The following is a 27,739-nucleotide window of genomic DNA, read 5'->3' as shown; positions in this document are numbered from 1 at the left end:
GTCAAGCCCTATCTTACAGGTGGCCTACCCGTATCCACGCTCACCTGCGGTTCTACCACTCCAGGGACCGCTGTATCTTTTTGAGCCTCGAACCTCCCTACTAGGTTACCTGGGTCTCCCTTACACCAGATAGGTAAGACACTTTAGATTCTTTTGTTTACCTGCCTGTATTGTGATTGCCTGGTGCTTAACCTCATTCCTTCTTGACAGCAGCATCGGTGTTCCAGAGGCTCCGTGGATCTGGGAAGACATCTCTCACCTGTGGCCTCAAGGGTCGCACAGCGGGTTGCTATTTGTTCCCCTGTGCGTCACTTGGGGACGGAGGTCTCATCGGTCTACACGACACTCAAGTCAGAACAGGGATGCTCCGGTAGGGGATGAGGACTCTGCAATCAGGCCGTTCCGCAGATTGGTTTGAAGGTACTCCTTAAGCACCTCTTTCTCCTTGGCAGATAGAATATACATGCGCATGAAAGGGATCGGTTGATCCGGTATTAAATTGATAGCGCAATCATCTCTCATATTAAGTGGAAGTTTGGAATATTCTGTTGTGGAAAAGACATCTTGATGAGACTGGTAAGGTTCCGGATGACCTTGTATCTGATTCAGGAACGTGGTATTAGAAGCGCTGGTCTGATCTGTCGAAGGTGTGTGAAATCCCATGGCCCGTGCGCAAGACAATGCGAGACGCAATAGTCTGAGCCCAAAAAGAAGGTACCAGCTGTCCAGTTGATGTGAGGATTATGAGCTCGCACCCAGGGGAGACCCAAAATAATTGGGTAATGAGTGGCTGTTATGATATCCAATACTATTTCTTCTTCATGTGTTAAGGTCCTCATTGTTACAGGTCCTACCATTGATCAAGTAACCCCACCTGGGTATGTCTTTATTGGTAAACACTGGGAGAGTGGATTAGGAGGTGCAATTGCCATTATTTGTAAGGAAGAATTAGGCATCTATGAGGTCAAGATCAATTGTGAGGATTGTGAAATGTTGCATGCTAAATTGATACTTAATTTTAACTTTAGCATAAACTTCATATTGATGTACAGGCCACCAGGAGACCTGGGAAACTTTAACAAAAATCTCATCAATGTGTTATCCCCCTTACACTCAACTAATTCTGCTATCATATTGCTAGGAGACTTAAACCTCTGGAAGGGAAACCCAAATGACAAGAAAGCACTAGAGTTAGAAAAATATCTAAAAAAAGACAACTTTACTATTTTTAATACTGAGCCAACACATATAAAGGGCAATGTCCTCGATTGGGTGGCATGTAGTAACGCAATACTGACAGAGGTTGTTACGAAACCATACATATGGTCGGACCACTCATCCATATCCTGCCATTTCCAACTTCCAAAGTCCATAAAAACACAGCACAAACCCCTGCATAAAATCTAATGTAGGAATTACCGGACCATTACAGCTGTTGAATTGACCAACTTCATAAATAAAGTGATGAAGGAAACAGATTACTTGGATGACCCAGACACCATGGTCACCCATTATAATAATAATTGAAGGATCATGCTTGACACTTCGGCTCCGCTGAAAACTCGTAAAGTCAGAGACACTCCTTATAATCAAAAGTGGTTTTCCACAGCCTTAGCTCACTTAAATGCCTGCAAAAGGCAGGCAGAACGTACATGGACGAAAGACAGAACCCCCGAAAATAAAATTCTATGAAAAACCAGGGAAAGAGATTGCAAAGAAAAAATAATTGAACCAAAAGGAAATTATTTTATGATTGTATTGGTTCAGCAGAAAACCAAACTAAAGAACTTTTAAAATTATTTAGGTCTTGGGAGAAGCCAAAAGCCCTTAACCAAACCATTAAACCCACAAAAAAGGCTGTGATTATGTCCAAAAAGCTTTTGCGGAGAAACTCTTGCGTGCCCAAACGAAGATTAAGGAAGAGATAGACAAACAGAAACTTTATGAGCCAGATAGAAAGAGGGTTTTGGAAAAAAACTATTTATAACAACAAGGAAAACAAGATAGAGGATCAAACCCAGAGGCCATCAAACAAGGGCTTTGGGTTTTTATGGATGACCATTGTAGATACCGGTATGGGACCTGAGGTCAAAGGGCTTCCGTCCACAGATTCCACTGGCATTGAGACGGACTTCGTGGATCAGGGAACTCCGTTGGTACTAGCCCACTTGTCAATAAAGTTTCCGGCTGCTCTGCTATCAATTAAAGCCGGGACATTACTACGCTTCTGAGTGTTCCACAAAAAGGACACAGATAATACCACCATGAGTGAGTCCTGGATTTTGGTGAACTGTGAAAAAAGAGGATGAGATGGGGAACCGTTAGCCTGCCTTCGGGTCGTGGTTCCCCTTATGACCGAGCGTTGGCGTTTCCCTGATGCCGAGGGGGGGCAATAGGACAATTTTGTGCCAGATTATCTTTGGACCCACAGTACATGCAGAAGCCGAGAGTTCTTTTTCAGAGTCTTTCCTCTGAGGATAAGGGACCCCTGACTGATCCTAATTGCATAGGTTGTTCTGGGACAGATGTCTTGCTAGTTTGAGGTTTAAACTCTGGGTAAGTATGAGGGGTCTTGCTTCTTATTTTCTCCTGAGGATGTTCCTTCAGCTGCATCACTAATGTCACCATTTCGGCAAGGTTCCTGGTCGAGGAACTTGGGGAAACCTCATCCTTAAGTTCTTCTAAGAGGCCGCGACGAAATAGTGTGATGAGGGCGTCATCAGGCAAAGCGGTATGAGCTACCAACTGTTTAAATCTGGTAATAAGAGTCAGCAGGTCTTGTGATCCCTGTTTAAAATCTAATAGATCTTCTTGTGCTGATACAATGATCTCTTGTCTTCCGAACATAGATCGAAGACTGTTCATAAAGGCAGGGCATGAGTCGAGGATTGGGTTGTTGTTAGTAACTAAAGGGGTTGCCCCAGCGAGGGCTGCTCCTGAGAGATTAGAAATCATATGTCCCACCTTATCTCTATCGGTGGGGAAAAAAGGCTGCCTTGAAAGTAAGCTGGATGTACAACCTTCCAGGAATTCTTTTAACTTGTGCGGATTTCCAGGCCCTGGAGGTACTTTGGAACAGCCGGGTGTCCTAACAAGCTGTTGCCTTAATGCAGCGTTTTCCTGTTTGAGTTGTTGAACCTCTGCTGTTAAAGACAGCGTCTGGTCCATGGTGGGGCTTCCTAATATTGGGCGTTGCTAACTGTTAAACTATACCATACACAGGTAGTAAATCCAGTAGTCTGGCTCTTACATATGAAAGGGAGCCACCTACCTGGTTCAGACGTCACAGTTGATGAAGATAGTAGAACTTTCCTGGTTGCCCCCAACCCACTTGTAGTAAAGACTAACAAGTAAGATCTGGGTTTCCAGGGAAGCGCTCTGGGGAAGAAAACCCTGTCGTAGTTGGTAATTAGATGTCACCGCTTTGTGGTTCTTCTGCAGGAGGACCGTTGTGCAGGAGGAGTTGAGAGCTTCTAGTAGTAGGGAGCAGCACTGCAATGTTTGTCTGATTCTGTGGATATAAGTATTAGGAGTGAGCACCAGAACTATACTTCACGACCAGAGTGAGTGGAAACTAGCTTACCCTATGTGTTGAATTTACTGGATCTGTCTTTGCAAAATGATGTTGTATGCTGTGGCACAGACTGTTATAAGCTTTAGGGTACAAAAGAAGCAGTTTGAATAGGAAGGATACCAGTTAGGCATATATTGTACAGAAATAGCTAAAGCGTTTCTATACCCATAGTTCCACTGGCAGAGTGCTGTGGTGAGGCGGTGTGAATAACTAAGCATTCGCAGACTTCCGGGTCTGCAGAAAGAAGGAGGGGTTGCCTTGGATGATTACTCCTGTGCCTGAGACACCCGCTAGAATGAGAATAGCATTCCCCCTGATTGTAATCCCCAATGACCTACATGCATGCGAGAGTTTGGAGCACGGATGTTATCGAAGACTTGGGAGCCGTCACGGGGAGCAAGGTTGCGGGAACTAGGATCCGAGGTTGAGGGAAGGAAAGAGACAGGGTTAGATAGTGCTGAGACAGGGAGAAGGCAGAAGCGAACGTGTAAAGGATTCCTAAGCGATAACTCACAGAGTCTGGCTAAAGGAAGCGTAGCTCAGTCCCTGCAGCTAGATAACAGCTTCTTGACAACGGAGGTGGAGTCTGCCGACGGGAATCACTTCTGGAGACTGGAACACTGCTATTACTTCACAGCACCATCTTGGGAGAGCCACCAGAGACCAAACCAATCCTTCTCCAACAATGCCAAATAGACCATCTGCGCCCACGGGTCATAACAGAAGTTCATTGCTATCAGCAGGCGCCCAAAGGGTCTGCCCCTCAGTCCTTTTAAAGTTAGTTGCAAAAAGGTTGTATAACCATGAATAAAACCCAAATCTCTGAGCCATGCCTCTTGAAAAAAGAATGATGTGATAATCTTGAAGATTAATAATATGCCTATCCATCTTCTGCAAGTGCGAGAAACCTCTGGTGTTTCAAGAACATCATTTTATCATGTCGGAGCAAGTGTTAAAGATGGAGTGCAGATTTGAATTACTTGTTTTTGTTCAACATTACGGCATTCAGTAGCCATGACCAATCATCCAGAGGCTGCCGATTAGATACGTTTCCCTGATTCACATGGATAAGTTGCCTCCCAGATGAGTCGTTATTGCAACAGACGCTCACACGGAAGACTCTTCACAATATGGTGTCCTAATGAAGATCCTGACGTATTCAGGCACCTTCCTGATGGTATAAATATGTCACATCCCATCTTCAAGAAGAAAGCAGATTCCTTAAAAATCATGTCAAAAACATTTTTTAAATCACATAAAACAGATCCAAATCTGTGTGGTTGTCTTGCACAAAATAAAGTCAATATCTGTAAATAAAATAGTCCAAAGACGGAGTATTATGGAGCATTTTCAGAATATTGCCCCAATTTAAAATTGTGATCAGATCTAATTTAAAAATACATTCTATACCAATACAAAAAGAAGAAGATTCTTGATTTGAGATATTGTCCAAACCATTCCCCACAACAGGTCTGTGATAAGGATCCCTTTAGGCAAGATTTATTAAGTAGGAGGGCATAGTCAGTGATTCAATGCTATGCCGGGGATTGTTCTAATTTGTCAAGTCATGAGATGAATGTGAAGTTTGAATATCTTCCGCAGCAGGGATTGAACTATCAAAGTCATACATAGATAAATTAATGATGGCATCTGTGGTGGTATCAAGTTCATCAATGTTATCATCTGCAGAATCAGTTTTGGTAGACTTTTTGCTGAAGATCAGACACAGAAGAATATTACATTTGGATCCAATTGACACTGATCCAAATAGGCGGTTACATTTTTCTTATTTTTCTTCTGTTTTTCTTAACTTCTTTTTTTGTACTAGGTCTTTTGAAGACATTGACTGGACTTCATTGTCAAAGGTCACAGCAAGAAATACATTTTTCGTAGACTTTGCCAGTGCTCTTAGACATTTTGTAGAGCCATTACTGTTGCTTGTATGGTTGGCCTTTATGTTTTTGATTTTTTGGGATGGTTTCCCTGATTTTTCTTTGATTTGTTTTTGGCGGGTACAAGAGGCGGAGATAAACCGTCAACTATTGCATCTATCAATCCTCATCAGATGGCTTGACGGTGCAAGAAGTCTCCACAGTGAGAGATAATACATCAGAAAATGGCATTATATCTTGAGTTTGGACACACCTCTTTAGTGTTCTTAGTAGAATCGTTTAAGATCACCCCTTCAATAAAAAAGAGTTTAGAGTTAATTGCGTCTAGGGTATATTGTTGAGACCTCAGCTCGTTGTTGATATTGTCATAAAGCCTGACAAGAGAGTTGAGCACAAAATTAAGCGCAATGATGGATGCAGAGCTCAAATTAGGGGCTGTGAGGACCTCATGGTGACAACAGTAAAGACATAAACAAGTGATCACAGTTCAAGGGTGTTTATTAAACTGTATGCAAGTTTGGAAAACGCTGAATTTAAATTTAAGATGGGAGAAAGCGTCAACCATCAAATGAAAATAATGCAGTCCTTGTGGTGTCGTGTCGAAATGAAAAGGGCCTATATTAAGAAACCTATTGCCAAACCTTATAACTAATAAAAAAAGGGTGTGGGATGGTTTTCAAGAAAAGAAAGAAGTGTTCTTAAATAATATGTCAGGAAGCAGTAGCTTGGATCTCCCTTCCCCCTCGTTTTGAGCACGGGGAAAGATGGGATCTTGGAGCACAGTACACACTTGAGCTTCCCCAGCACCAGTCGACACTTCTGTTCCAATTTATTAGGAGCCTTTTTGCCCAAGTCCCGTTTCTCTTAAAAGTCTCTTGCCTTCGAGGGCCTGTTGTAAATAACAAATAAATGTTCCTTCAACAAAAAAGAAAGTTTGTTTCTTGGTTTCACATTGGGTGAGGATTCTTCACCCCTGGGTCCTTTACTTCCGGGCGCTGACCCCGCTTTATTTTTAGCCTCCCTTCTCTGGGTTCACCATGGCTTTTCCCTTTGTTCACAAATCTAAATGTCTTTTTTAACAGTTCCAATGGACATCCCTCAGCTGGGTTCACCTTTGTAAACACACTGTTTCATGGGGCTTTAGACATTGCCCCCTTTTCGTCAGCACCTCTCTTCCGTGTTGCCAACTTCAGATTCACATTTATTTGCGGGATTCACTTCCCTTGCATTCTTAAATTCGTAGATCAAAGTCTTTCGACTCTAGAGGGATTTTGCTTGACCTCCTGCATGACCACTTTGACCTAACTTGGTGGCTCTCCTACGGCCATCTGGTTTCTGTAGTTTTATTCACACGGGGATCGACCAGAGTTAGCACCCACGTGGTATCGGTTCCCTCTACTGCTGGTCTCCCCTCAACACCTTTATATTTCTTCGAACTTTGTCAACTTTGCCACTTTGAAACTTTCATTCACCACAGCCAAGTTCTTATCGGCTCTCCCCTCTCCCCTCGACTCACCAGCTGTGATGAACCGCTTGGATGTCTTCTTCACTGGAGTCAAGGCCGATACCACAGTAGCAGAAGTTTCCCTCGCTCCCGCTTATCAGCGTTGACATGCTCCATGCACCGTTGACATCTGTTGCAGCACACTTGGGCTGTTGTCCTCTGTCCTCTGCAGAGGTTTCGCGGGTCTGCGTCGGAAAGGCCGAGGTCGTGTCTCTCCTTGTCAGCCTCTCGATATTTGCCGCCTTTCTCCTCCTCTTCAACTGCCGTGCCTTGATAGCTGTCAGGTGTGTGTAATTCTGATCAATTTCCTGACTTTGCCTGACCCTTCTATTGGGACATGTCAGGTAAACGGCTCTGGGGTTAGTCCGTTCTCTAGTGTGTTGTGCGAAGTGTTCGTGTCGGAAAAGGGGGGGCAGTGGTTTTGATCCTATGTGGTAGGATGGGGAAAAGGTGTTGAAAGAAGCGGGAGACCGCGTCTCACCCATCAGTGTCCCACTCCCTGAGGACCCCCCTATCCAGGTGATCCTCCCTCACTGGTCCACCCCCAGGAACTGGATCCAATAATGATGGCCGTGTCCTGGCCACGTGGATGACAGTTCCCCGGGGACTAGCTAGGGAGACACCTTCAGGTTTCACACATGCCCTTGCTCCATGTGATGTAGCCACATTTGCTTCACAGGGGAACCAGGAAAAGAAATCCACGTTTCCCTGGTCTTTTCCCTTCCGGTGTTCCTCCGTGAAACAATAGGGTTGTAGGTCTAGAAACCATCACATGACCCGAGGGTTGGACTCTTTAAGTTGGCTAATCCAAACTAAGGGTGAGTTGTCGGTAACCACTTTAAACCTTCATCCCAATAGGTAATATCTAAGATGGATAATAGCCCATTTGATGGCTACGGCCTCTAGTTCTACCACAGATTAGTTTTATTCATGTGGGAATAACTTGCGACTGGTGTATAGTATGGGGTGTTCTAGTCCATCGCAAATTTGGGGCAGGGCGGCTTCTAGCCCTGTAAGAGAGGCGTCCGTCTGAAGCACAAATTGTTTCGAGAAGTCGACTACCTTTAGGATTGGGTTTTGGCATAATCTGTTTTAAGATGTAGCATATCTCCTCGCCATCGATCCACTGGAGTTTCTGGGGTTCAGTATTTTTAAGTTTATCCGTTAGCTGGGCTGTTTTTTCCGAATAGTTAGGGATAAACCTACAGTTATATCCTATTAGACCAAGGAAAGCCCTAAGATCTCATTTTAGTCTTGGGAGTTGGAGTATCCAAGACAGCCTTTACCTTTTCATGTTGGGGTTGTACATTCCCGTTCCCTACGAAAAAGCCAAGGTATTTCACGGCTTCTTGGGCCAATCTGCATTATGATGGATTAGCAGTTAGGCCAGCATTCCTGAGGACTTTTATGCTGGTATAAAGATGGAAGAGATGATCCTCCCAGATTTTACTATAGATGACAATATCATCAATGTAAGCACCATAGAAATCAGAATAGGGTTGTACGATGTTATCCATAAGGTGTTGGAACGTGGCTGATGCACCGTGTAGGCCGATAGGGAGAACCTTAGACTGAAATAATCCCAAGGGTGTTGAAAACACAGTTTTTTACTTATCAGGCCCATAAACAGGGACTTGCCAGTACCCCTTTGTTAAATCTAGGGTGGATAGAAAGGTGGCTGTTCCAAGTTTATCAATAAGATAATTGATGCGTGGCATGGGATAGGCATCGAAGTCTGATATGGCATTAACTTGACAGAAGTCTATGCAGAGTCTCCAGGAGCGGTCAGGTTTAGTGACCAATACGATAGGAGAGGACCATTGACTTGAGGAAGGCTCAATGATATTAGCCTTCAACATCTTGTTGACTTCCTCGATCACTATCTGTTTTCGTGCCTCGGGTAGATGGTATGGTTTTAAATTAAAGGAATGGTTCGCCCAAACATTTTTATTTAAATAATAGATAGGCAACATAAAAAAGAAAACGATTGGCATTTTTTTTTCCAAAGTCCCTATGTAATATTTTGAGCAATTCAAGCTCAAAGATAGCACATGGGGGCATCCATTTTGTGAAATGGATGCCCGCCGCTGTGCTCGCTTTGGCTTTTGCAGCACTAATGAAGGAAAAGCCAGCCAGCTGTAGTAAACAAAAGCTACCACTGGGTGGCTTTTCCTTCATTGGTGCTGTACGCGGAGGACGGGGACCGGAGACTACAGGCAGAAAAGCTGCAGCTGCATCTCGGTAAGTGCTATTTTTTTTATATAAATAAACACTAGCTGCAGTTTTTTTCTAAGTTTTCCGGGCTGGAGGAGCCTGGAAAACTTAGAAATAAAACCGCAGCTTTAAAAACGTTGTATTTATGTTTGCAGTAGCTTTTGAAGCGACCGCAAACATAAATACAACGTTATTGTGTTTGAAAATGCTGCAGTTTGTCTTTCCAAGTTTCTCAGGCTCCTCCGGCTCGGAGGAGCCTGAGAAACTCAGAAAGAAAAACCGCAGCGTTTTCAAACACAACCGCGTTGTGTTTCTGCCTGCCGTGGCTATCACTTTGGGTCTCCGGTGCTCCCCATGGGAGCACCGGAGACCCAAAGTGAAAGCAAAGGCAGGCAGAAACACAACACGGTTGTGTTTACATGCCGCTGTGTTTCTGCCTAAATCTGCTTTCCCATTTGGGGCTCTAGGACTCCCCGTGGGGATCCCTAAAGCCCCAAATGGGAAAGCAGATTTAGGCAGAAACACAACCCTGTTGTGTTTGAAAACGCTGCGGTTTTTCTTTCTAAGTTTCTCAGGCTCAGAGGAGCCTGAGAAACTTAGAAAGAAAAACCGCAGCGTTTTCAAACACAATAACGTTGTATTTATGTTTGCGGTCGCTTCAAAAGCGACCGCAAACATAAATACAACGTTTTTAAAGCTGCGGTTTTATTTCTAAGTTTTCCAGGCTCCTCCAGCCCGGAAAACTTAGAAAAAAACCCACAGCTAGTGCTTATTATTATTTTTTTTTTAAAAAACCTCTTACCGAGATGCAGCTGCAGCTTTTCTGTCTGTAGTCTCCGGTCCTAGTCCTCCGAGTCCCGGCACCAATGAAGGAAAAGCCACCCAGTGGTAGCTTTTGTTTACTACAGCTGGCTGGCTTTTCCTTCATCAGTGCCGCAAAAGCCAGCACAGGCGGTCAGCCATTTCACAAAATGGATGCGCCCATGTGCTTGCTTTTTCAATTTTTGAGCTTGAATTGCTCAAAATTTTTCATGGGGACTTCGAAGAAAAAAAAATGGCAATAGTTTTTTTTATGTTGCCTATCTATTTTTGAAATAACATTTTTTGGGCGAACCATTCCTTTAACTACTTTGCCTTTAGGGGTTCGAATATAATGGTATGTACCTTTTACTCTTCCTGGTTTTTCTGAGAATACATCAGGGAATGAGACCACTACATCTTTTCGATCTTCTCGTTGTTGGATAGATATCTCGGAAGGAATTAAATCCAAGTTATCTATGTCTTCGTGAACTAGGCAGGCTAGTATTTTGCCGTGGGTGGCTGACGGGTTCTCCTTCCACTTTTTTAAGAGGTTGATGTGATATAAGTAGACTTTCTGTTTTGGGTCTGGTTGGGCTATTTTATACGTGCACGTTCCCATTCGTTCTATTACTTCGTAAGGTCTGTGCCATTTGGAAACTAGTTTGTTCTCTGAGGTGGTTAAAAGGACTAGCACTTTCTCTCCACTAGAAAAGGATCTTAAATTTACTTTCTTTTATCATAATTGACCTTTTGTTGGCTCTGGGCCTTTCCCATATGAGTACAAACGAATTTCCAAATTAACTTTATATATTCTCGCTTTCTAGTGGTGGTTTGTGATATGGGAATGGGAGCCTCCTCTCATTCTTCGCAAGTTTTCCAGAGCATGTCCAGGACATCGCTGTCATGATGCCTACCCCCGGGCATCCGGATCGAGTTCATCAGCCCCGGGAGCAGGCATCCAGATACTCATTAAAACCCCAACAGCCCCGGCTGGGGGCTGTTTGGATTCAGTCCTGGCGCCTTAGGCGCCAGGCCCATCATAGAAATCAGTCCTGGCGCCATAGGCGCCAGGCTCATAGACTTTACTTACCTTACGCAGACCATGCTGCAAATGAGTCCAAGCCAACGTGAGGCCTGGATGGGACTATTTTATTACAGGGACTATTTTTCACTCGGGTGTGGTTCTGGGGAACTTCTTACCTGGGACTACTTTGCAGGCTATTTAAACCACGCCCGAACAGCAGCCCATGCTTTGCGTTATTCTGCATCCAGCAGCGTGACGCTCACCGTGTCTGCAAGTCCGCATGCAGTCTTCTGCCACGCCCGCCTCAAATCTGGAGCTCCTAGACAAAAGGCAAAGAAAGGAGAAGAGGTTAGATCACAGACATTATTTGATTCCTTACCTGATTACGGACCAAGCACATCTCCGAGCCTGGAAAGGACATTATTTCAGCATGCGTCGCTTCGCCAGCAGCAGCGCCGCGTTATACTCACCAGTCCACTGCATCTTTCAACTCTGCACTGCCTCCATCATTTTCTTCGTCGAAACCCAGCACCTGGGGGGAAAACAAAAGGAATAACAAGGTGAGCTGAGAAAACCAACAAGGACAATCTCTTTGCCACCATAGGCTTACCTGCTTTACCACCGGAGGTATTATTCTTTAATTCGCTGCATCTTCCTATGCCGAACCTATAAAGGGAGAGAAAACAGCAAGTTAAACTCATGCAACTTTTACCGGACAGTGTTTGGTAATACAGACTCTTACCTGAACGCCATCAGCTGCCTCCAGGCAAAATTCTTTTGGACCCAGCTGCAACCTAACGAGGGAATGGAACAAGAGTGAACATCGGACATATTGAACTCTTTGAACTTTATAGACGCTGGAGTCAATATTCCTCCAGAACTCCTCCAGTACCTTCAACCCAGTGAAGTACTGGTATCTACGCGCCCCTGCATGCCATGCAGGATGGAGAGCTCATCATTTAAAAACATAAGGTGAGGTTACCAAAAGGGAATATCGGAGGTGATTAGTGGGGAGAACGAGAACTGTTGGGGGGCCATCACTAAAGTCCACGGGTGGCTAAATCCCTTTCTCCACCTACAGGAGAATACTTCTACGAGTCCAGCAGACAAGATTAGGCGGGCCAGTCCAGACTGTCATCTCTTCACTACGCATCACGTTGGTGGAGACCGCAGCTATCCGGGTCCGATCGACGCCCCTGTGGGAACCAGGTGAGCGTAACAGAACGCAAAGCCTATCTACAAATCCCCACCCGGGCGTAATGGAGACCTCAGAAACCAACCAACTAGCCCAATTGTTAGGAGAACTTAGGGCAGAAGTGCACTCCGAGCGCCAAGAAACTAATACCCTCAGGAGAGAACTGATTGTGTCAAAGGAGCGCACTGATGATCTTGCCAGACAACTGCTGCAAAACCAAGCCGGGCAAACACCACTACCTGGACTTGGGGGGAATTCAACCCCCGTTTCATTGAGCAGCCCTGTGCAAGTGGTTCTACCAGGGAGCATTCTTTTAGCTCCACCCGAACGCTTTGCTGGGGACCCGAAAAGGTTCGCTGTGTTCATGAACCAATGCCGCTTGCACTTTTTATGCAGACCAGGAGTTTTCCAAACAACCAGGCCAAAGTAGCCTTTGTACTGTCATACCTTAGAGGCAGCGCAGCAGATTGGTCAATTCCATTAGTCAGCCAGGATGACCCTCTTCTTCAGGATTTTCAGGGTTTTCAATTGAGCATGGAAAGATTATTCGCCAGACATTCACAGGGACAGGCCCTGGATAACGAACTTCTATCCCTACGACAAGGAAACCCGGACCTGCTAACTTATATCGCAACCTTCAATAGGTTGATGGTGGAAACCGGATGGCCAGAGGTAAAGCGAATTACATTATTTCATCGTGGACTTCGGGGTGAACTCAAAGATGTTTTGGCCCAAGTTGTGAACCCACCTCAGGATTGCGCAGAATATATAGACTTAGTGGTCCAGCTAGACCACCGACTTCAGAATAGAAAAGCTGATCGAGCTAAATTCGAGAATCGGGTATTGGTTAAACCCAATGTTACTCCCAAAGGGACAGATGCATCAGAACCAATGCAGATCGGGGAGGTTAAGGGACCCTTAACTCAAAAAGAAAGAGAAATGAGACGACAGATGCAGTTGTGTCTGTACTGTGGGGCCTCAGGACATTTTCTACGGGATTGCCCTATAAAACCAACCAAGAAAGTAGTCGGAGTTGCTGATAGAAATCAAACAGAGCCTGATTCGGGAAACGACCACGCCCGACAAGCGTAGAGGTCCGCTTGCCGAGCTTAAAGAAGGACACTCAGACCTCGCACCTAATCATACCAATGGTCCTTATTGATCCAAGGCAGCCATCACGTATGCACGCAGTTAGGGCATACATTGATAGTGGGGCCGTAGGAAACTATGTGGACCACGAATTGGCTTCTAGGATGAATCTACCTCTCTGCACAAAGACCACTTCGGATGTTATCACCACAGTCGATGGAACTGAAATTGCCTCTGGGCCTGTAACTCATTCCACCACAGAGATGACACTGCTGGGTCAAGATGGGTATCGAGAGACTATTGTATTTGACTTAATCAAAGCCCCGCAGTTCCAAATAATACTGGGGATACCTTGGTTGGAAACACATAATCCTTGTATTGATTGGCGAGAGAAGTGAGTAACCTTCCCGGAGTGTGCACACACCTGTTACCCGGAAAAAGCCTTGAACAAAAGCCTGGCCACAGTCGCTAATCCAGTCATGCAGTTACCTCAGGAATATCAAGAATTCCAGCATGTTTTCCAAAAAGAACAGCCAAACACCTTACCACCTCATAGATCATACGATTGTCAAATCGACCTCATACCCGGTCCACAACCTCCATGCTGTAGAATCTACGCCCTTACGGAACCCGAAAACCGTCACCTACAACAATACTTGGACAAATACCTTGCTAATGGCTTCATTCGTCCATCTAAGTCCCCTGCATCTTCAGCTTTATTCTTCGTGCCCAAAAAGAAAGGTGACCTCAGAACGTGCATAGACTACCGCGCATTAAACCAGATCACGGTGAAGAACCGATATCCATTGCCTCTGATCCCCGAACTACTAGACCAAGTAAAGGATGCTTGCATCTACACTAAATTAGATCTCCGAGGGGCATATCATCTGGTACGTGTAAATAAGGGTGACAAATGGAAGACCGCTTTTCGCACCAAGTACGGATTATTCGAATATCAGGTGATGCCCTTCGGGTTGTGCAATGCACCAGCAGCCTTCCAGTATTTTATGAACGATGTCCTTCGTGAACTCATTGACGTCTGTGTTGTCGTATACATAGACGATATTCTAGTGTACTCCTCCTCAGAATCAGACCATGTTAAGCACGTTCGTGCAGTCCTTGAGAAACTATGCCAGTACAAGTTATATGCAAAATTGGAAAAATGTGTTTTTCATGCTACAGAAGTTGAATTCCTTGGATTTATCCTGACTCCAAAAGGAGTCCGAATGGGCTCTCGAAAGGTGGACGCAATTCTCAAGTGGCCATCACCCAGTTCAGTTAAAGGGGTGCAAAGCATGCTTGGATTTGCTAATTTCTACCGCAGATTTATTCCTGACTTCTCATATGTTGTACACCCCATCACATCACTTTTAGGAAAAAACAAACGCTTCTTGTGGACCGAAGAGGCTGAAAAGGCCTTCCAAGAACTGAAATTGAAATTCACGTCAGCACCTGTCTTAAAGCATCCACGCCCCGAGCTCCCATACATAGTTGAAACCGATGCATCCAGTTTAGCCATGGGGGCTGTCCTGTCCCAGAAGGATCCAGAAACCGGTCAACTTCATCCAGTAGCATTTGGGTCCAGAAAATTCTCGGGCCCCGAATTAAACTATGCGGTTACCGATAAAGAGTTGTTAGCCATCAAATCCGCCTTCAAGGCTTGGCGGCATTATCCTCTCGGTGCCAGGCATACCATTACTGTAATCACCGATCACAGGAACTTGCAGTATTTAAAAACAGCCAAGGCCCAATCATCGCGTCAACTTCGATGGGCCTTATTCCTTGCCGAATTCAATTTCGTGATCACTTACCGACCAGGTTGTATGAATGATAAGGCAGACACTTTATCCCAAATCAGGATGGGAGAAGCATATTCTAACCCGGAACCGGTGCCTATAATTCCTGAACAAACAATTCTTGGGATAACTACTCTACAGACCTTAGAAAATATTCATTTAAAGATCCAACAACTTTTCGATTCAGCAGCCCTGGCAGGACTGGGTTAAAAAGGGCCAAGATTATTCAGTTGTCAATGACCTACCTTACTATCAAGGGTGTCTATTTCTACCACACAAGGAACTACAAGAACAAGTCATCTCCAATGACCATGAATCTCTGATGGAAGGGCACCCAGGTATTGCAAAAACTGAAGCTAAAATTAAAAGACAATTCTGGTGGCCCACCTGACGAAAAGATGTAAAGTCATTTGTACTGTCTTGTGGCATCTGCGCCCAGAACAAAAGCCAAAAGAAGAAACCAGCTGGTCTTTTACAACCTTTAGATATTCCACCCACACCATGGCACACTTTGTCTTTAGACTTTATTACAGATCTACCGCCATGTAATGGATTCAACACCATTCTAGTTATTGTGGATCTTTTTTCCAAGATGGCCCACTTTTATTACCTTCTGCTTCAATCTTGGCCAAGGAACTTCTCGAAAATATTGTTCGAATACATGGATTTCCTTCCGTATTGATCTCTGACCGAGGTAGTCAGTTCATTTCACAATTTTGGCAGAAGTGTTGTTAATTGGCACAAATCGACATAAGGTTATCAACCAGTCACCATCCGCAAACCGATGGTCAGACGGAGAGAACCAACCAGACTCTTGAACAATATCTACATTGTATGCTCCATCAAACCGAAGGTAATTGGAAGGACATTTTATGGATTTCTGAATACGCATACAATAACTCTGTACATACAGGAACCGGACAAAGCCCCTTTTATACCATATATGGACATCATCCTCGAACCTCAGAACTCGATTCGCCCCAGCATTTAGAAATGCCGGCAGTAACTCATCTGCATTCTACTATTACACAAGCCTTTAAAGAGGCAACAAAACATTTGAAACAAGCAAAAGAGAAATACAAGAAAAATGCTGATCAACATAGAAGTGAGACCCCACCATATCGAATCGGAGACCAAGTTTGGCTGGCTACAAGACATATTCCTCTGAAAGGAACTCAGACTTTTATAATCTTAGATATGTGGGACCTTACACCATTAAGGCCATTATCAACCCGGTGGCCGTCAAATCAGAATTACCCTCTAATATGTCTTTCATGTTTCACTTCTAAAACCAGTTCAACCCGGGACAAGATTAATCAAACCACCTGACCCCATCCTAATAGATGGAGAACCTGAATTCGAGGTCAAAAACATCCTGGACTCTAAAATGGTTAAATCAAGACTTTTTTATTTAATCGACTAGACGGGTTACGGACCACAAGAAAGGTCATGGGAACCTAGTGACCACGTTCATGCTCCTCGATTGGTGAAAAAATTCCATCGGGACTTCCCAGACAAGCCAGGGCCAAGGGGAAGAACAACTTTAGGAGGGGCCTTGGGGGGGAATGCTGTCATGATGCCTACACCCGGGCATCCGGATCGAGTCCATCAGCCCCGGGAACAGGCATCCAGATACTCATTAAAACCCCAACCCCACGGCTGGGGGCTGTTTGGATTCAGTCCTGGTGCCTTAGGCGCCAGGCTCATCATAGAAATCAGTCCTGGCGCCATAGGTGCCATAGGCGCCAGGCTCATAGACTTTACTTACCTTATGCAGACCATGCGGCAAATGAGTCCAAGCCAACGTGAGGCCTGGATGGGACTATTTTATTACAGGGACTATTTTTCACTCGGGTGTTGTTCTGGGGAACTTCTTACCTGGGACTACTTTGCAGGCTATTTAAACCACGCCCGAACAGCAGCCCATGCTTTGCGTTATTCTGCATCCAGCAGCGTGACGCTCACCGTGTCTGCAAGTCAGCATCCAGTCTTCTGCCACGCCCTCCTCGAATCCGGAGCTCCTAGACAAAAGGCAAAGAAAGGAGAAGAGGTTAGATCACAGACATTATTTGATTCCTTGCCTGATTCCGGACCCAGCACATCTCCAAGCCTGGAAAGGACATTATTTCAGCACGCGTCGCTTCGCCAGCAGCAGTGCCGCGTTATACTCACCAGTCCACCGCATCTTTCGACTCGGCGCTGCCTCCATCATTTTCTTCGTCGAAACCCAGCACCTGGGGGGAAAACAAAAGGAATAACAAGGTGAGCCGAGAAAACCAACAAGGACAATCTCTTTGCCACCATAGGCTTACCTGCTTTACCACCGGAGGTATTATTCTTTGATTTGCTGCATCTTCCTATGCCGCCCCTATAAAGGGAGAGAAAACAGCAAGTTAAACTCATGCAACTTTTATCGGACAGTGTTTGGTAATACAGACTCTTACCTGAACGCCATCAGCTGCCTCCAGGCAAAATTCTTTTGGACCCAGCTGCAACCTAACGAGGGAATGGAACAAGAGTGAACATCGGACATATTGAACTCTTTGAACTTTATAGACGCTGGAGTCAATATTCCTCTGGAACTCCTCCAGTACCTTCAACCCAGCGAAGTAACTGGTATCTACGCGCCCCTACATGCCATGCAGGATGGAGAGCTCATCATTTAAAAACATAAGGTGAGGTTACCAAAAGGGAATATCAGAGGTGATTAGTGGGGAGAACGAGAACTGTTGGGGGGCCATCACTAAAGACCACGGGTGGCTAATTCCCTTTCTCCACTTGCAGGAGAATACTTCTACGAGTCCAGCAGACAAGATTAGGCGGGCCAGTCCAGACTGTCATCTCTTCACTACGCATCACGTCGGTGCAGACTGCAGCTGTCCGGGTCCGATCGACGCCCCTGTGGGAACCAGGTGAGCGTAACAATCTCTTGGTTCTCTACTCCATAGAATAACTCATAGAGAGAGAAACCCGTGGAAGCTTGGGGGGTTTTCCTCACTGCAAATGGTGCCCATGGGATCATTCGATCCCAGTCTTTCCCGTCTTTGTCTACCAGTTTCCGTAGAATTAGTTTTTAAGGACTTATTGAATCTTTCTATTAGATCATCAGTTTCAGGATGGTACACCGAAGTTCACAAGGTGGTAATGTGGAGTAGCTCTTTGACTTCGGCCATAAGCGTACTCATAAAATCTGAATCTTGGTCAGTTAGTATTTCTTTGGGAAAACCGACCCTAGAGAAATACGCTAGAAGATGTTTTAGGATCTGCTGAGTGATATTATTTCGCATTGGGAATGCCTCGGGATATCGGGTTGCATAACCTACGATCACCAGGAAATACCTGTTGCCCAATTTAGATGTTTCTAGAGGTCCATACCAATGTCCATACCAATTCTAGAAAAGGGGACGTCTATGATCGGCAACAGGTTCAGAGGGGCAGGCACTGGGATGTGGGGGTTGGTCTTCTGACATATTTCACAGGTTTGTATGAAAAGTTTTTACATCGTCTTGGATACCTGGCCAGTAAAACATTCCACTAATATGCACCTGGGTTTTAACGTGTCCCAAATGCCCCCCTGTCAGATGGAAACTTGCGATCTCTAGCACAACCTTTCGGTGGCTTTCTGGTATTACCAGCTGGGTTTTTATAAAGCCTTCTGGAGAGATTTTTCTTCGTAACCCAAGTTTTAAGAAATAAAAATGACTTCCCTTCTCTGCCTTCCTCTTCTGGAATTGCTTGTAAGAAAGCTTCAGGCTGGGCTTGATCATTTCGCTGGGCACAGGCTAGGTCGTGATAGATGGTGGGTTTTTCTCCTTTCTTCTCTTCAGTGTTAAGAGATTTATCAGCTTCCCCAAAGTCTAAGTTATTTCTTTCTGTTTTATCTGGTTTACTTTCTTTGAATTGAGGAACCAGAGCCCTTTCCAGAATTCCCTGCACAATTCTGTCTCCCCGGCGTACCTCAAAAAGGACTTTGCCATGATTTTGTAAGAGAGCCTTCACGTCTCCCTGGAAGTCGGGGCAAATAACGCCTGCTAAAACAACTATCCCGAACTTCCATGCTAAGCCATATTTTGGGGCTAATCTTATAGAGCACCCCCGAGGGGATATCAAAACCAAGTCTGTAGGAATCATTTCTCTTTTCCCAGGGGGTATAATAGTTTCCCTATGGCTACAGATTCAAACCCTATTGATTCCTTGGTGGCGATGCCAGGGTTAGAGGCTCTGTGACTACGTTTTTGAAAATTGGAGGGTACCCCAATTTGTTTCAATTGAGTCACATCCCACTTCTAACACCATATGTGAGGAACCCATGGTGACAGCAGTAAAGACAGACACAAGTGATCACAGTTCAAGGGTGTTTATTAAACTGAATGCAGGTTGGAAAAATGCCTAATCTAAACCTAAATCTAAGATGGGAGCAAGCGTCGACCATCAATAGAAATAAGGCAGTCCTTGTGGTATTGTGTCAAAATAAAAAGGGCCTATACTAAGAAACCCATTGCCAAACCTTACACCTAATAAAAAAGGGTTTGGGTGGTTTTCAAGGGTGTGGGATGGTTTTCAAGAAAAGAAAGAAGTGTTCTTAAATAATATGTCAGGATGCAGTAGCTTAGATCTCCCTTCCCCACGTTTTGAGCTCGGGGTAAGATGGGATCTTGGAGTACAGTACACACTCGAGCTGCCCCAGCACGAGTTTACGGTTCCGGTCCAACTTATCAGGAGCCTCGTTGGCCAAGTCTCGTTTCTCTTGAAAGTCTCTTGCCTTCGAGGGCCTGACGTAAATAACAAATAACATTTCCTTCAACAAAAATGAACGTTTGTTTCTTGGTTTCACATTCGGTGAGGATTCTTCACCCCTGGGTCCCCCTCTTCCAGGCGCTGACCCCTCTTTGTTTTTAGCCCCCCTTCTCTGGGTTCACTATGGATTTTCCTTTGTTCACAAATCTATATGTCTTTTTGAACAGTTCCAGTGGACATCCCTCAGACGAGTTCACGTTTGTCAACACACTGTTTCCCTGAGCTTTAGACCTTGCCCCCTTGTCATCAGCACCCCTCTTCCGGGTTTACACTTGGCAACTTCACATTCACATTTATTTGCGGAATTCACTTCCCTTGCTTTCTTAAAGTCTTTCGACTGTACGGGACTTTGCTAGACCTCCTGTATGACCTTGACTTATCTTGGTGGCTCTCCTACGGCCTTCTGGTTTCTGTAGTTTCATTCACACGTGGATCGACCAGAGTCTCTCAAGTTAGCAACCACGTGGTGCCGGTTCCCTCTGCAGCTGGTCTCCCCTCAACACTTTTATAGTTCTTTGAATTTTCTAAACTTTGCCACTTTGCCACTTTTAGTCACTACAGCCGGTTCTTATTGTCTCTCCTCTTGACTCAACTGCTGTGATGAACCACTTGGCTTTCTTCTTCGCTGGAGTCAAGTCCGGTACCACGGTAGCAGGAGTTTCCCTCACTCCTGCTTATCAGCGTCAACACACTCTCCGTGTACCGTTGACACCTGTTGCAGCACACTTGGGCTATAGTCCTCAGTGTTACAATTCCCTCTATGCAGGTTTTGCGGGTCTGTGTCAGAAAGGTCAAGGTCGTGTGTCTCCTTGTCTGCCTCGATATTTGTCACCTTTATCTGCCTCTTGAACTGCCTCACCTGGATAGCTGCCTCGTCGTGCGGTCTCCCTTGCTCGTACTGTGCTCTCTTGCTCCACCTTTTGTCCCTGTGGAGAAGGGAAAGGGCTGTCAGGTGTGTGTGATTCTGATCAATTGCCTGACCCTTGTATTGGGACATGTCAGTTAAACAGTGCTGGTGTTAGTCCGTTCTCTGGTGTGTCGTGCAAAAGTATTTGTTTCGGAAGGGGGGAGTGGTTTTGAATGCCATACAAGGTAGGATGGAGAAAATGTGTTGAAAGAAGGAGGCTACCGCGTCTCGCCCATCGGTGTCCCACTCCCTGAGGACCCCCCATCCAGGTGATCCTCCCTCACTGGTTCACCCCCAGGACCTGGATCCATTAGCGATGGCCATGCCCTGGCCACCTTGATGACGGATCCCCAGGGACTAGTTAAGGAGACACCTTCAGGTTCCTCACAGGACTGACAAAGAAGACTGGAAAAGATGTGGTGATGAAATTTGTTCATGGATGCCCGTGCCGAGGCAAAACTCGCTTGAGGTATCCAAAAATGAAAAGGAAACCGAGGGCTACTCAATAAAATGAGAAGGAGTAGCTCTTTTATCGACATTAGAAGAAATAAGTTCATCGGCTGGAACGTGTAGGTCCTCAGCCATAAAACTAGAATGACCACTAGAAGTTGTAGCTGCAAAAAGGGCTGGTGTAGCAAGGATTTGTCATTAAGAAGCAAAGATTTATGTTCAGTCAGTTGATTACGTTGTTCGGACAGGATACTATCCGGCATATCTACTGCTAGGGGTGGAGCTACTGATATGCTGGTAGAAAGAGAACAGGTTTGCTTCGATGGTGGAGTCCGAGAATCCAATGCACCCGTATACGATTTATTTTATTTATTTTTTATTTAACATGTTATGGTTTATTACAAACCTTTCATGAATCATTTCTTTTAGCAGAAAATCCATACATAGTCCTTAAAAACAAGTAAACAATTAAAAGAGAAGAGGTAGGAGACAAAGAGCAAAATGGTAGCATCCATCCCTCATCCCCCATTCAAAAACAAGAATAAGGCACTAAGATAAAAAAGACAAATATGAAATGAGAGACAAGGGGCAACACCACAATCCACAAGAGTACCATTCCCCACATAACTCTTCATTTGTCTCCCAAAACCTTTCGGTGTTGCCACCTCCACCACCCCATTCCGGGGCCATCTATTGTCCCACTATAATGCTAAACTTCTATAAATGTTTTGTTATTGATAATACCAAAGGTACCTTTTCCCCCAAGATAGACAATTCCCACCATTTCTCGCTAGTAAGTGGCCTGTGCTGGTACACTGTCTCAATAATGAATTTCCTTCTGATCTCAACTAGGGCCACACAGTCCAACAGGAGATGTTTTGTTGTTTCTACAGAGTCATGTACCTTCCCAAATCTGCAAGACGGGGTTGCAGTCCAAGTCTAAAGGACCTCAAGCCCAAAGGACCTCTTTCATGGGCAGAATGTTTAACCTCACTCTTAAGAAAACATTCCTATGTATATTACTAGGAAATTTCACAAGACACTTTGGCAGTTGATTAATAGCCCTCTGCTCAAAACTCAGATTGAGAGGTAATTTATATGTGAATCTTTTTTCAATGGTCTCGATTCCAATGAAGTCTTCCCAGCTGAGTTTTCACTTTCTCTGGGTTATTTAGCAGGATGTCATCTTTTAGATCCATTGCTTCAAGGCCCTCTCTACACTTAGTTTTCCATGGATCGACCATCCCATCCCGTGGCTCATTTGCTCCGCTTTTATCGCACCTTAATATCTCCATGGAAGGTGGGTTGTTCACCCCTGTACATTTCCTGTATTAACTCAATGACTTCCATTTAATCATAGATTGAAGGGATTGCAATCCCAGTTCATATCTAATTAGCGCCACAGGTAAAGAGTTCGGCAAATCCAACACTCGCCTCCAAAAGATGCCCTCTAGCGTATACCAAAAATATACCGGAGCGTTTAAGGCTGTTTCCGCTCCACATAGCAAAATGGTAATTACTTTTTGCTTGTAAAAGATTACAATGGTCACAAGTGTGAATTTGCCACATTTTTTCAATATCATTTTGGTCTGGGTCGCCAGTCTGATGAATTTACGCCTAAGATCATCAGTCCATAACTTCTCATTTAGATTATTATTGAATATTACTCCTGGATAGGTTATTGACTCTTAAGTATTCGATCTTCTGCATGCCTATTTACCACGTCGCTTTCTGCTTAGTTTTCCTCCTTGCATGGGTAAATGCAAAAATCTTGGTTTTAAATACATTTATTCTCAACTCATTGGTCTCAAAGTACGTATTCAAATTTCTAAGCCTCCTTTGTAGGCCTATTGGCGTTTGGTCAATCACGACCTTCTTGGCTGGATGTCATATCTGAGAGGAATAAATTGAAGATTGTGGGTGCCATGGGGCATCCCTGCTTCAGTCCCCTATATGTTGGAATAGAGCCTGAGAGTAACCCTGTAGCAGTCATTCTGACTTGTATGGGAGTCCCTGAATAAAGGCTCTTAATGGCTTCCAAAAGATCAGGCAGGCACACCCACCTCGACAGCTTTCCTGATAGTATCTCTCTGTTGATGCTATCAAAGGCTTGCGCCAGATCTATGAAGGCCAAATATACCTTCTGTTTAGTCTTCAATGCTCCTATTTTAAGAACATTTAACAGGAAAAGATTCAGACTTGTTCACACCCTCGGGACACATTCTGCTTGTCTTACATCGCTATGTTTCGGGTCCCGGACCCATATATTCAGATGTTTCAACAATATTGAGGCAAACATTTTCCCCAGGGTGTCTAACAGGGCAATAGGTCTATAATTCCTTGGATTGTCCCTTTAACCTTTCATATAAATAGGGACAATCAGTGCAGTCCTCCATGAAGGTGGTACTTGCCTCACAGCAGGTATTTGTCTGAATAGAATCATACAGAAATCCGCCCATTCTTCCGGGTTTTGCTTGAGGATGTTATTATTTAGGCCATCTGGCCCTGCTGCTCTAGAGGGGTTTAATTTCATTATTTGCTCTATTATGTCACCATTTCACCCTGTCAAATTCAATTGAGCACAGTGTAGCATACTTTTGTGTATTCAAGACGGCTACTTGATCCGAGGGAGCAAAGAGATCGGTGAAATACTGAATCCAAACCTTCTCCGAGACTGCAGATGTCAAAGATGCCAGTTGGAATATGGCATTATTATTAAGACATTTCCAGAGATCTCTTGTGTTTTTGTTAGCAAAAACCTTTATAATGATTTCTGCGTCTTCTTGAAACCGCGGGGCTTTAGAGGCTTACAATGACTCATCATCCATTCCATAAGTTATCTCCACATCTTTCCCCGGAGCATCCTGGTTTAGGGGTAGATTTGAGCCTCCATTACTATGGGTCCCACCATTCCCCATTGCTCTAACGGGAGAAGTTACACTTGACCAGGTGAAAACAAATGCGGTCGGGCCAGTTCTCGTGCCGACTCTCCCAGGCACCCGACCTCATGAATTTGGCTCAGATTATTTGGGTTCAGGTCTTCTAGTTCTTCCTGATATTTGACCTGTCTTTTGCGTGGATGTGTGTACAACATGATACTTAAGAATATTGCTAGATGGCTTTGAAGATTTAGTGGTCTTGGTCGGTGAGCTTGGATGGATGAGTCATGAGACGTAGAATCAATACAAGATAAGGAGGTAAAGGTCCTTCCTTGAATTTTTCAATCCAACAGCCCAATTCCGGCTAAGCGTGAGTTTTCACTGACTTTGCGGGTGTCCGACTATCCGTGACACTGGTTCACTCAGATCGCCAGTCCTCTGGTTAGTTGTAGGTCATTTGTCAGTTTTCTCATATATTCCCAAAGTAAATAGTCAATACTTGACTACTTCAAGCGGAATCCAAGGTTTTAAGATTAAATAGTCTCCTTCCCGGACCATTAATAAAACAATGACAAATGAGGAAGAGCTGTGACCCTGCAGCCTGCACAGACTCCAGGGCCTGCTACACCAACTACTCTCTGCTTCCTCAATCAAAAGGTCACACTCCTGCTGCAACCCGCCAAACACGGCAAAACACTCTCGCCTCACTACGCTCTCGCTCCGCCCGGAGTTGAGGTCGAGGTAATGTAGGCATGTCTGCTCTGGGTAAAGCAGCCACTACAAACAGACGGCTTGCACAGCGGACACCGTGTTCAAAGTAACAACACGGCAAAGCACTCTCACCTCACTCCTCTCTCGCTCCGCTTGAGGTTGAGGTGGAGGTTATGTAGGCAGGCCTCCTCTGGGTAAAGCAGCCACTGCAGACAGACTGCTTGCACAGCAGACACCGTGTTCAAAGTAACAACACAGCAAAACACTCTCACCTCACTCCACTCTATGTAATCCTGACAGGGTTCTTGTGCATGGGGGCTGAAAGAGCTCTGCGACTAGAGTGATAAGGGGGCCACATCCCAAGGGCTGGCAGCACTGTAGGAACCGTGAAGGTAAGGAGGACTGAGGAATTCGCAGCTGCAGCATAGGATGTTGGCACAGTGATAAGGGGGATGGGGCAGGGAGTCAACCGATGGTAAGTTTTTACTTCCCAATTCATACATCATTGTACAGTAGAGGAAAGAATGTGACACTCACCTCTCCCCCAACTCCCACAAATTGCCAAACAACTGCACTTTCCATGCACTTTGTGCATCACAGGTCTTCTTAAGCAAGCTACCGCCTCCAGCAGCCGCCTCTAGGGGGCAAAGAGTGTAGAAAAAGTGCTTGTAAATCACTCCAGCCAGATAGGTAATACCAAGAAAGTTCACCTAAAGGTGGAATGGAAGTTAAGACCGGACTATCTCCTATGACAGCCTGCCAACAACTGCACATTGCACGTGCTTTGCGCAATGCAGGTCTTCTTAAGACACTGCCTCCAGGAGGCAAAGAGAATGTAGAAAGACTCTGTCCTTGTAAATCACTTCATCCATGTATGTAATGCCAAGTAGGTTCACCACAAGCTATGATGGAAGTTAAGACAGGACCATCTCTTATGACAGCATGCCAACAACTGCACTTTCCGTGCACTTCGCACAAGCTTCACAACTCAGGTCTTCTTAAGCTAATGCCTCCAGGAGGCAAAGAGAATATAGAAAGACTCTGTCCTTGTAAATCACTTCATCCATGTATGTAATGCCAAGTAGGTTCACCACAAGCTATGATGGAAGTTAAGACTGGACCATCTCTTATGCCAGCATGCCAACAACTGTACTTTCTGTTCACTTCCCTCTATGCAGAGAGGTACTGTTTATCTTCGTATGCTCGGGGTGTGGATTTTTCCCTTGCAGAGCGGTTGAGGGTGGGAGTGGCTTCTGTGAGAAACCTGAAGATGTTTCACCCGCCTGTGCCCGGGGATCTGTCATCCAGGTGGCCAGGACCCGGCCATCACTATTGGAATCAGTTCCTGGGGGTAGACCAGTGCGGACGGATCACCTGGATGAGTGGTCTTCAGGGAGTGGAAGTGAGACACTGAAGGGTGAGATTTGGTATTCCCTTCCCTGTAACAACTTTTCCCCATCCTACCAGGTAGGATACCTAGAAGCTCAACCCCCCTTTTCCCGACACAAACACTTTCTCATGGACAGTGCATCATGAGCATCTTTGACATCATGGTCAGGCAATTACTGATCATTACACATACCTGACTCCAATCAAATTTCGCCCCACGGATATAAGGCGGTGCACGAAAACACTATGAGCATGGAAAAGCACTCGAGGAAGCAGCAGTACCAAGATGGCAGTTTAACAGAAAAAGAAAGGCGGCGAGACCAGGGAGGGTTGCAAGGAGGGAAGTACCCTTGACCTCTAAACACCGTTATTGTCACAAGCCTTGTAAAGTGAGAAGCCTAAGACAGGGAACTGAAGCTGAACAATTCTACATTGTGCATCAAAGGTATCCGGTGCGCTCCCATGTGGATAACCCAGGTGGGGAGGAGCGATTGCCGCCGTGGTACTGTCCTTGGCTCCTGCAAGAAAGCCACGGCAGTAAAAGCAGCACAGCCAGTGAGTTGGAAAAACAGATACAAAATCAGCTTGTGTTTCGACCAAGGTTGCAAACAGCAACATTGTGAGAAGAAATCCACAAAGGACAGTGTTTGAAGCGCATGTGATGAGAGAACGAACAAGTGAAACTAAAGGAGTGAATGTACTTTGAAAAAGCCAAATAAGATACCGTGTACAGAGTGGTCCGGCACCACATGGGTGCTCATTTGAAGGACTGTGTTAGGAATCCAAATGAATGGCGACTGTCTTGTAAAAAAGGAACTTTATAATGAAGTGGTCCTGCAACGGGTCAAGCTAAACCCTGTGCACATTTGAAAGTCTTCAATAAGTATAAAGTGAACTGCAATTGGTCTGAGGCCGGCTGAGGGAGACTAATTGAAAGTGGAAAAGGAATCTGACCGCGGCTGAGGGGGATCCGCAGTGAACCGTGCATCACTAGATAGGCAATATTTTTGGAACCTTAAAATAAAGGGATCTGAGCCTAGAAGAGGGGGATTGACTGTAATAGAAAAGGGATCTGATCCCGGCTGAAGGGGATCTAGGGAGAAACACCTGAATCACATAATTATAAGAAGAAAATTCTTTCTGATTTGTTTTGTATATCAGGCCCTCTGAATCAAGAGACTTTGATGAGAAAAGAGACTTTGGCACAGAAGGCCTTGATACTGGAATTGGAACTGTATCCTTGTGTCAAAGAAGCCAGAGTGTGTGCTTGGCTCAAGTGAACTGTCTTGCCCCGTGCTGAAAACGTGGGCATGGTAGGCCAGCGGCCCGAACATCCTGACTTATCATTTTGTGAACACTTCCTTCTTTTGCATGAACATTGCCCCACATTATTTGTAAATTAGCGGTAAGGATTGGCAATAGGTTTTTTAGTATAGGCCTTTTTATTTTGACAAGACTCCACTAGGACTGGATTATTACTATTTGATGGTCGTAGCTTCTGTAGATTTAGGCTTAGA

The sequence above is a fragment of the Ambystoma mexicanum genome, chromosome 3p, assembly GCF_040938575.1.
Source record: "Ambystoma mexicanum isolate Mex_15411 chromosome 3p, UKY_AmexF1_1, whole genome shotgun sequence".
In the NCBI taxonomy this organism is placed as follows: Eukaryota; Metazoa; Chordata; class Amphibia; order Caudata; family Ambystomatidae; genus Ambystoma; species Ambystoma mexicanum.
Note: the sequence above shows the minus strand (reverse complement) of the source record.